This window comes from Pithys albifrons, chromosome 3 (genome assembly GCF_047495875.1).
Source record: "Pithys albifrons albifrons isolate INPA30051 chromosome 3, PitAlb_v1, whole genome shotgun sequence".
Classification (NCBI taxonomy): Eukaryota; Metazoa; Chordata; class Aves; order Passeriformes; family Thamnophilidae; genus Pithys; species Pithys albifrons.
The window spans coordinates 79,556,680-79,565,817 of NC_092460.1; the positions used below are offsets into that span (position 1 = coordinate 79,556,680).

The 9,138-nt window shown below is 40.2% G+C and overlaps 1 pseudogene; it reads left to right on the top strand.

Annotated features, from left to right (window-relative positions):
• Window positions 1-1,283: 1,283 nt before the first annotated feature.
• LOC139669587 (inositol 1,4,5-trisphosphate receptor-interacting protein-like 1) lies at window positions 1,284-2,847 on the top strand (annotated as a pseudogene).
• The last annotated feature ends 6,291 nt before the right edge of the window (window positions 2,848-9,138 follow it).

Here is a 9,138-nt window from a genome sequence, read left to right on the forward strand (position 1 = left end):
AACACACAGGAGGAAACTGGCCTCACACAGTTCCTGGTTTCCATCTTTTCAGCCAGGTAGAAAAGATGATCTTCTTGCCTCAGAGAATGCTGGACTGATAAAAGGAAGAGTAGAAGTATTTTTTTCATGGAGAATCTGGTCAAAGTGGGCCAGCAAGGACTAGCAAAAAGGCACTGTACAGTAAGAGGGATCTTCTTCTCTTGTCCATCAGGAAGGTGGAGATAAAAAGGATGTTATAGACACTGCCTAGTTCTCAGTCACACAAATGTGCCATGAGGTACTGAAGAGAGGGATAAACTCCCAGATGAAGGAGATTTCAGGGATGAAATTTGATGGAGGAAAAAGAAAATTAACATTTTTGAAGAAATGAAGGAATGGAATAACAAGGCTTATGTGCTTCCATGCAAGCTCCCCCTGCCCCACCATCTCCCTCCATCCAAGCCCCATTGAAACTCTTTTGTGTGTCCTTCAGGCCATGGCTGTCACGTTACTATTTTTTGTGCTTGTGCAAAGTATTGTCCAGTACCCACAAGCAGCTGGGAATGGGCTTGATGAAGCAGTGTGTGGATTGCCTTAACTGGGAGATGGCTCAGCTGCTGCAGGACCTGGAACAGGGGAGCCTGGAGCCGACTGGTGTTGCCTGGGGAGCCCTGTCCTAGTCCTATTCCTTCTCTTGGGGTTGTGGTGTAGCCACAAGAAAAGGAACCGTGAAGCAGTGGTGAGGAGAAGAGCTCCAGCAAGAACTTGGGAGAGGAGAAAGAAGAAGAATGAGGACAATGACACTGCAAAGAAAGAAGAAAACAATGCTGCAAATGTGGAGGAAGATGCCAATGACATTGAAAATGAAGATGGCAGCATTGTTGATGCAAATGAAGGAGATGAGATGCAAATGGAAGAAATGATGATATGAAGGTGGGGAAAGAGAATAATGTTAGAAATGAAGAAGAAGGCAATGATGCAAATGAAGAAGAAGAACATGGTGATGAGAATGTGAAGAGAGAAAACAAGAGCGATGAAAATGAAGGAGGACATGGTAATGTGTCTGAAAATGAAGAAGAAGACAATGTTGAGGCAAATGAAGAAGAAAATTATGTGAAGATGGAGGAAGCCAGTGATATTGGAAAGGTAGAAGGCACTGATGCAAATGTGGAAGAAACTAATGTGAATGTGAAGGAAGACAAGAATGATATTGGAAATTAAGAAGAACATGATAATGTTGCACCAAATGAAGCAGAAGGGAAATGAAGAAGAAAATTATGAGGTAAAGGTGGAGTTAGCCAAGGATGTTGGAAATGTGGAAGGCAAATATGCAAATGAAGAGAAATATTAATGTGAAGGAAGACAGCAATGATGTTGGAAATGGAGAAGAAAGCAATGATGCCAACAAAGAACATGATGATGCAAATGTGAAGGGAGACAACAATGATGATGAAAATGAAGAACATGATAATGTTGTTGCAAGTGAAAACAGCAATGATGAGGTAAATGAATTAAAAAACAATGGTGTGAAGGCAGAGGAAGGCAGTGATGTTGGAAATAAAGAAGAAAGTGATGCAAATAAGAAAATGTTATGCGAATGTGAAGGGAGGCAACAATGACATCGGAAATGAAGAACATGATACTGCAGATGCGAATGAAGAAGAAAACAATAGTGATGGAAATGAAAAGAAGAAGATGCAAAAGTGGACAAAGACAATGATGTTAGAGATGAAGGAGAAGGCAATGATGCAAATGAAGAGGAAGACCATGACACTGGAAATAACCTAGGACTGCTTTTACAGGAGCACATAACAATGGCTTGCTCAGGACCTGGGCAGAGGTTGCACAATGACAAGTGACCTGCTGAACAGCTTCATGCCTGTCTTTGGAGACAGTGTGTCAAATAGTTCCCACCCACTGCCACAATGAGCCATTGCGGGTGGCACTGTGTTTGAAGGTTGGAGTCCCCAAGGCAAGGATAAGGTCTACCACATGCTTATATACCTGAATCCCCCTGTGGAGCATGCCTTCCACCTGGAGCTGGACACTGCAGGGCAGATGCTGGCAAGGATCTTTTGCATCCACATGGAGCTGGTGTGCACCTGCACCAGGAAGCAGCTGGGCAAGAACATGCTGTACTTCCTCCACTACTTCTAGGTGGAGCTGAGAAAGAATCAGAAGTCCAGCCTCCACCGTACTCTCTGCACTAGGTGTGGAGAGAAGTGCCCACTAGTTCTACCCATTGGTGAAGTCAGTCTCATTGCTTTTGCCTCAGTCACACCATTGGCATTTAGTGTTTCAGCCCTATAGTCACTTCTGTAAATTGCAGTTGAAAAAAAAAGGCAAGAAGAGCCTCACAGCAAGGCAACTCCAACATGTTTGTGAGCAGCCAGCTCACAGAAGTTGACTTCACCCCAAGCACAATGTGACCTGAGACCTACGCCATGGCAGATGTGAAGTTCTTCAGGCATATCACCACGCAGATGTTGCCTAACAGCTTGCATCTCAAACACATGCAGTTCTTCACCCCTATCCTGATGGACACAGATTTTTCCAGCTATACCTGGAAGACCGTTGTAATGCACCTCATGAACACCCTGTCATGGTGGTGCAGGAGCGAGTTCCTGCAGGGTCTGGGGAGATATCATGGAGTACCTGTGCTGCTCCCTGCAGTTGAAACACCTTGACCAATTTGTCTTAGGCAATGAGAGCATTCCTTCAGAGATTAGTTTGCCCCCAGACTTGTGAACAGTTGGACCACCCAACATCTTTCAGCACCTGGTGTGGGATCCAGCTGCCCACAGAGAGGTGATGCAAGGTTATGATGATCTGCAATCTCAGCTCAGAATTCTGGTCTATGGCCATTGACAGATGTCTTCACCTACAAAGCTGTGCCTGTGGGGCTCACACCTGCTGGCAGATACACTGACCCTCTGTAGTTAGTGCATTTATGACTGGCAATGCTGACCCTGCTTTCCTGCTGCTTCAGAAAAAATATGATGTGGTATGGGGTTTCCTTGTGCAGACATAGATCTCTGAGATGCCTTGCCCTGTCACTTTTGGTTACTACAATGCTATCAGTGTTACCTGAGTATACAAGTATTGGGTCCAGCTGCACATCTGCACATGGGACTCTGAATCTGAGAGAGGTTGCTTGGCAACCTCCAAGACAAAAAATTAGCCTATTAGGAAATTAATGCAGATACTCAAAGAGCTCTACTTTTAATGGCTTCATAAGAAGTTAATTCCTGTCAACATCAGAAAGCAGAACTGATCATTTGAATTCACTTTGCCACAGGAAAATATGTAGTCTAGTTCAAGCTATTAGAATGGGAATTGGATTTATTTTCACTTCTTTGAGAGGCCTTTTCTTATTGTCAGTGCAAAACTGTTTTTCAAACCTATCTTTCCTTTAGCCAATTGAGCTACCTTGCTTTAGTTGTTCGCTTGCTTTTCAATAATATAATATATGTAAAAACAGGAAAAAAGAATAAAAAGAAAAAATAAAAAGAGAGAAGTCTCAAAGTTTTTCAGATTGTCTGAAAACAATCATGCTTTATATTTAAATGACATTTTCTTATAGAATATCTACCCGATGCATTAATGATTACTGGGGGAAACTTGCTTTTCTTTTAAGTTGATTGTGTATGCTTTATTTCCAAAGTTTATTTTATTTAACTCCCTCAAATATATAATTCCAACCAACTGCTGACCATTGCTGTTCTGTTTAATTCTAATTACTTAAGTGAACCTGTGACTCCTACGCTGTATTATTTCGAGAGACCACTAGTATATGCCTGGCAGACATGTCAGTTCCCAAGTCAGAGTAGCCATAAGTCTTTAAAAAAAATACAGAAGTTAATCAAGAGTTTGGGTTAATAAATTGTATAGATCTATAAAAATTCTTTGAAATTAAAAGCTCTTTCAAAGTAGTAGATATTGCCTGCAGCTGCATGAGCATGGAGCATGCTCTCTGATTCTGCACTAACACTACATCCCACAGCTGCAGTTGGGATGAGGAAGAGTGGTGTGTCCCCCTGGTGAGCTGATGTTTTTCAGCAGAGTATGAAAGTACAGCCTAAATACCAGCTACTGATAAGGTACCATGGCTCTGGGTTACCCTCTCAACATGTGGCCCAAGACCAGCCACTGGGTTGTGGATGTCACTTGCACAATTCCATTATCTGCAGTTGATGTCAGAAGTCACAACATGCCAGGCAAAGGGAGCTGTCATCCTTGATGACTATTAGGTATAATTGCCAAGTTTTCTCACTCTTTCTATGCACAGGGTGTTAAGCTCCCTATTCTTTCAAATAGCCACTGATGCAATGACAATGTCTTGTCTCTGTGAACCAAAACAGCACCTTCTATGTGCAGTCCATCTTAGTTCTGTATCTTGAGATCTATTCTTTCCAGTTTAGTTTTCACTAAAAATATATTTTCTGCTAGTTGAATACGGTTTTGAATTCTACTGATGCAAAGCCAATGTGAACTTACACCTCTTCTAGTTTGTCTATATGGCCTGGACTTGTATGGTCCCTGTTACATAGTGTTGTAGTAGCAAAAAATTGGGGGCAGAATTTCTTTTACTATTGGGAATTATAGCATAGTATAATGCAGAAATCACAATAAAACCTCACTGATGTTCTCTGAAATGTGCTGGTGTTTTATTGCTGACTAAAGGAATGTCAGTTTCCTCCTGTCCCTTAAGTAAGCAGATGGTACTCTGAATAGTGAAAGAAGTGGATTACTTTGATTTAAAAGAGACTTTAGTGAATTAAAAGGTATTACAGCACAGCTTGATAGAGCCCCAAGCTTAAAGAACAGGAGACTGTGATTGTCCTATGAGTATTTCTGAGTTATATGACCCCATGGGCAGTGCTAATAGGGAGGAAAATGGGTAGAGCTCTTTTTTGTGCACCCCTTTCAGAATACGAAATGCAAAGGCTGTGCAGCATATCCCTCATGGCAAAGCCTCGGTGATGGTTACTTTGTTAAGGACAGAATTGCTCTTTCCAGTACTCAGTTATCTAGTCTAAGCTCATGGTTAGAATGTTTCATTACAGCTGTTAAGACTACAATGACTTCCTCCCCTCAGCCTCATTAATGTTTGAGAGAGATGTGGTGGGAGGAAATGTGAACAGAAGCGAAGCAATCTTGTTTTCATGCTTCTAACTTGACACGAGTGCTGTTGCACAAGGTCGCTGGCTGGTGGGCAGATTGTCAACATCTTTAAGTGATGTTTATTGTCTCCAGTATCAGAGGCTAGGGTTTTTCACTCTCTCATTTTCTCTCATCACTAATTTTTTTATTGATTTACCACAGAAGGTAGTGATCCAGGAAGCCTCCCTATTTTCTGATATCGTCTTCAGTATGAATCCTCAGATATCTCTATTGTTATGACAATCTACACATTAGGTCAGCCGGCCACTTTTGCTGTGGTTTAATGATAAAAAGAAAAAGCAGCATCTGTTTTCTACTGGGAATGTGCTGTGGTGATTCTTGACACTCATGTTCCAACAACCCCACAGGGCTGCTCAGCAGATCCTCTCTAACTAAAAAACTGGGGAGCATTTAGTCTCTTTAGGGACTGCAGGCTCAGGCTACCCTATTGGATGTTTTTCAGGCAGGAGCACACTGGGATTTCACTCCGTCACTGAGCTGAAACATGGTTGGTGTGGGCCATGAGCTTCTGGGCTCGCTGCTCTGCATGTAGTCAAGCAGCCTTTGATCAAATAAAAAGTATGTTTTTCCCTTACAAGACAAGAAAAACTGAAAGGATTTGGAGTATATATCTCTATCCTATTTTTCTTTTAAACTTTTATTTAAACTAATTTATGTTGCATAACATGGCCCATTCTCTTCTTTAGTGAAAGGTTGGACCATCTGATTATCAAGCTTACTGCTATATGGGACTCTACTTCCCTGAGGTCTTCATCTGCCAATAATAATTGCTATTTGCTGTAATTGACATCTATTTTTTCTACTTCTTCCACTTAAAAAATTCAAAATGAATACAAGTTAGCTCTAGTATTTGATGAATGTAATAATTAAGGAGGAATTGGCAGCCACTTCATTGTCAATTTTTTTTTTTTTTAGTTAAAACTGCATTTAAGGTTTTAGTGAGGCATAAAAATAAAACTTAACCATGACCAGACATAAAGCTATGGGCCCCAGTTTACAGCTAATGTAAATTGATGCCAACAGAAGGTAGTCTTTCTCTGTTGGTTTACATCAATCAGCTGAAAATGAGATTCATTAATCTTTCCTGAAAATTTCCAGAAAATTTCCAGAAAATTGTATCCTTTCTCAAGACTCCAAAGGAGTAAAAAACTGAGCGCTTAAATACACTTTGACCTTGGTCTTGCAGTTTATTTAGATTCTATAAACATATTTATATTTTGAATCTTAAATTCCAAAATGGATAGACATCTTTAGCTTAGGTCTAACCTGCAGACTGATTTAAAAAATGCATTTTAAGGGGAGAACAATACAGAACAAAAATCATTATTAATTATAATGATTTTAATTATTCTAATTAAGCTGAGTATTGACACAGCTTTGACAAATACTAATTGATCAAATTTTATCTATTATTATAAAATTTGTGTGATTGCATTTTTGGTGAAAAAAATAAAGTGGTTGGTTCTCCCCTTTCACAAACATGAAGAAGTAAGTAGTGCAAATTCTAATGGCACTTTGAAGCATCATGGCATAGATCCTTTTCCATCTTGGAAAGTTTGCAGTGGAAGAGGACTTTTCCTTCCACCCAGCAGTCCCTATCTAGAAGGTTCTGTCACAGCTTCTTTCCAAGTTAGGATGAACAGCTGTCTGGGTCTGAAAGTATTTCTAAGAATTTGGAGGCACAAGATAAAGCAGTAGAACACCTGGGGTTAGTTATTGTGCTGAATCGGCAGCTTTTGAGAGACAGGCCATGACAGGTCTCCCTCTCAAAGGCAGTCCTCGTCTCAGCCTCTTACCCTTTTTGTGGCATGTGTCACCCCAGTAAACCTTCATTCACAATTTGTGCTATTTCTAAACACTGTACTCTAGAAGAAGAAAGTGAATAACACTTTCTGTGAATTTTAGTTGATCTAGCTGTTAATGACATCTTGGTTGTGCCAGCCTCTGCTCAGTTGAACCTTTATGCCAATAATTTGGAGCAGAATGCTGGCCATTGATTTATTACTCCTCTTTGCTTCACTGTGAATTCACACACAATAGCACTGAAGATATAGTCAAAAATACAATTATTATTTTTTTTTGTAGAGGTAGGTGTACAAGGTCTAACAAAAGAAAGAGGAGCTTCACCTCATGTCTAGTTAGATCAGAACTCCTTGTTCTGGAATATTGTGAAAGTCTGACAAGGTTTCAAGGTAAGCCTGTGTTGGTTTGTGGTAGAAATATACAGTAAGAGCTATTAGACACAGGGAAATTGCCTTTAGTGAATGACAGAAAAATCTCAATTTCCTCTAATGAAGTTGGGCAAGATAATGAGCTATATAGTTTTTCCTAGGCTTCTCCTTTCAGATACTCTTGCAGGTTCCTCAGGCCCTGGTCATTTCCTGTGGAGTTAGCAATAGTCCAGAAAAAGTAAGGAAGTCGAGTGGGAACGATCAGGGAAGTAGCATTCTGTTACAGGTTTTTTTACAAAGAGTCATGGTAGATCACTGCACCAAACCAACTTTGAAGGCTTATGTGGTAATTTGCACTAATGTTATAGCAACAGATAAAATCCCATAGATGACTGAAGGAGAGGAATGCAAATGACGAATACACTGGTGGCGACAGCGAAATGAAGAGGAAGGTGACTCAGATGCAGCCAAATTCTGATGTTATCCTAAGAAGGGATGGGCTTTGCTCCTTTCCTGAGAAGGGAGGGCTGCTTTTCTTGATAGGGGTGTAGAGAACAGAAAAAAAATAGTATTTGAAAAGGATATTAAGAGAACTGTAAACTTATGCTTAAGGGCAGCTTAGGTGTAACCCATAGGAATGCCTTTGTACCATAGAAAGGAATAACTGGGATGAGAAAAGCAATCTGTACTGCCTCATGGTGTTTCATGCATTAGAGGGGGTTTGTCAGTGTTTGTGTATTTATATTTATTGCTCACCTACTGTGACTGTGTATGCATATATATATATGTACACTTGTGTATGCATAGTATTGTACTTGATACAGAAAATCAAATGGCATAAATAAATATCTAAGATGGACTGTATCTGAGAAGAAGCACAGTGGCTCATCTCTGATGTGAGCTATGCAACATGCTTTAGAGAAAGACTGAGGCACACAGTGTTGGCAGGAACAGGATCATGTTCCTTCCATCATGCAAGGGCCTGTCCAATCTGCTGAAAAAATAGTGGATAAGCCTTCAAGGATAAAGTTTAACATCCCTTCTTACACTTCTATTTTTTGTGATGACATTTCTGGGTATTACTACAAATAATGCTTACTGTGTATTTAAAGGCTTTGTCCTGTAGTCTGATTCAGAGACGCTTTCAGTGCAGGGCTTGATGAGACTGGCAAAATGAGAATAACCTGTCCTTGATAAGGGAGGGTCAAAGAGACAGGGCACAACAGTCTTTTAAAACAGGAAAATTCTTGCTAGTTTCTACAGATGAAAAACACTGGCTCTGTAACCATAGAAACATGATGGGCCAAGGATGATGTCGAACTTCTGATGAATTTCTTTTGTTTAGAACAAAATGCTTTTTGGAGGAAGAGATATAGTGTAGATAAGGGGAATTAATAACAGTGCTTTGCTTTCTGTACTTCCTTCCCTGTTAGATTTTGGACTACTTTATATAGTTCTTATTATTCCATTTTACAGGAAAGGAAAGAGAAAACCAGGGAAACAAAGTTGACTTTGCTGAAGGCACACTGCAGAAACAGGAACAAAGCCAGACTCTTCTCAGGTTAATAAGGGATGAATTAACAGAAACAACTAAAATTCTTACAAGAATATTTTTCATAGATCCAGTAAAATTTATGAGATTTGACATGATTTCCTGCAAGAAAGTATACTCAGCCTTGCTCTTTGGCTACATCTCTGCAATGGGAGATGTGTTATATACCTCTGAACTAGGAGATCTGTTATAGCAGAACTCTAGACAACTGCTTTAATTTCTTGCCTAAAGCTATAGGCTTCACTTTTGGCC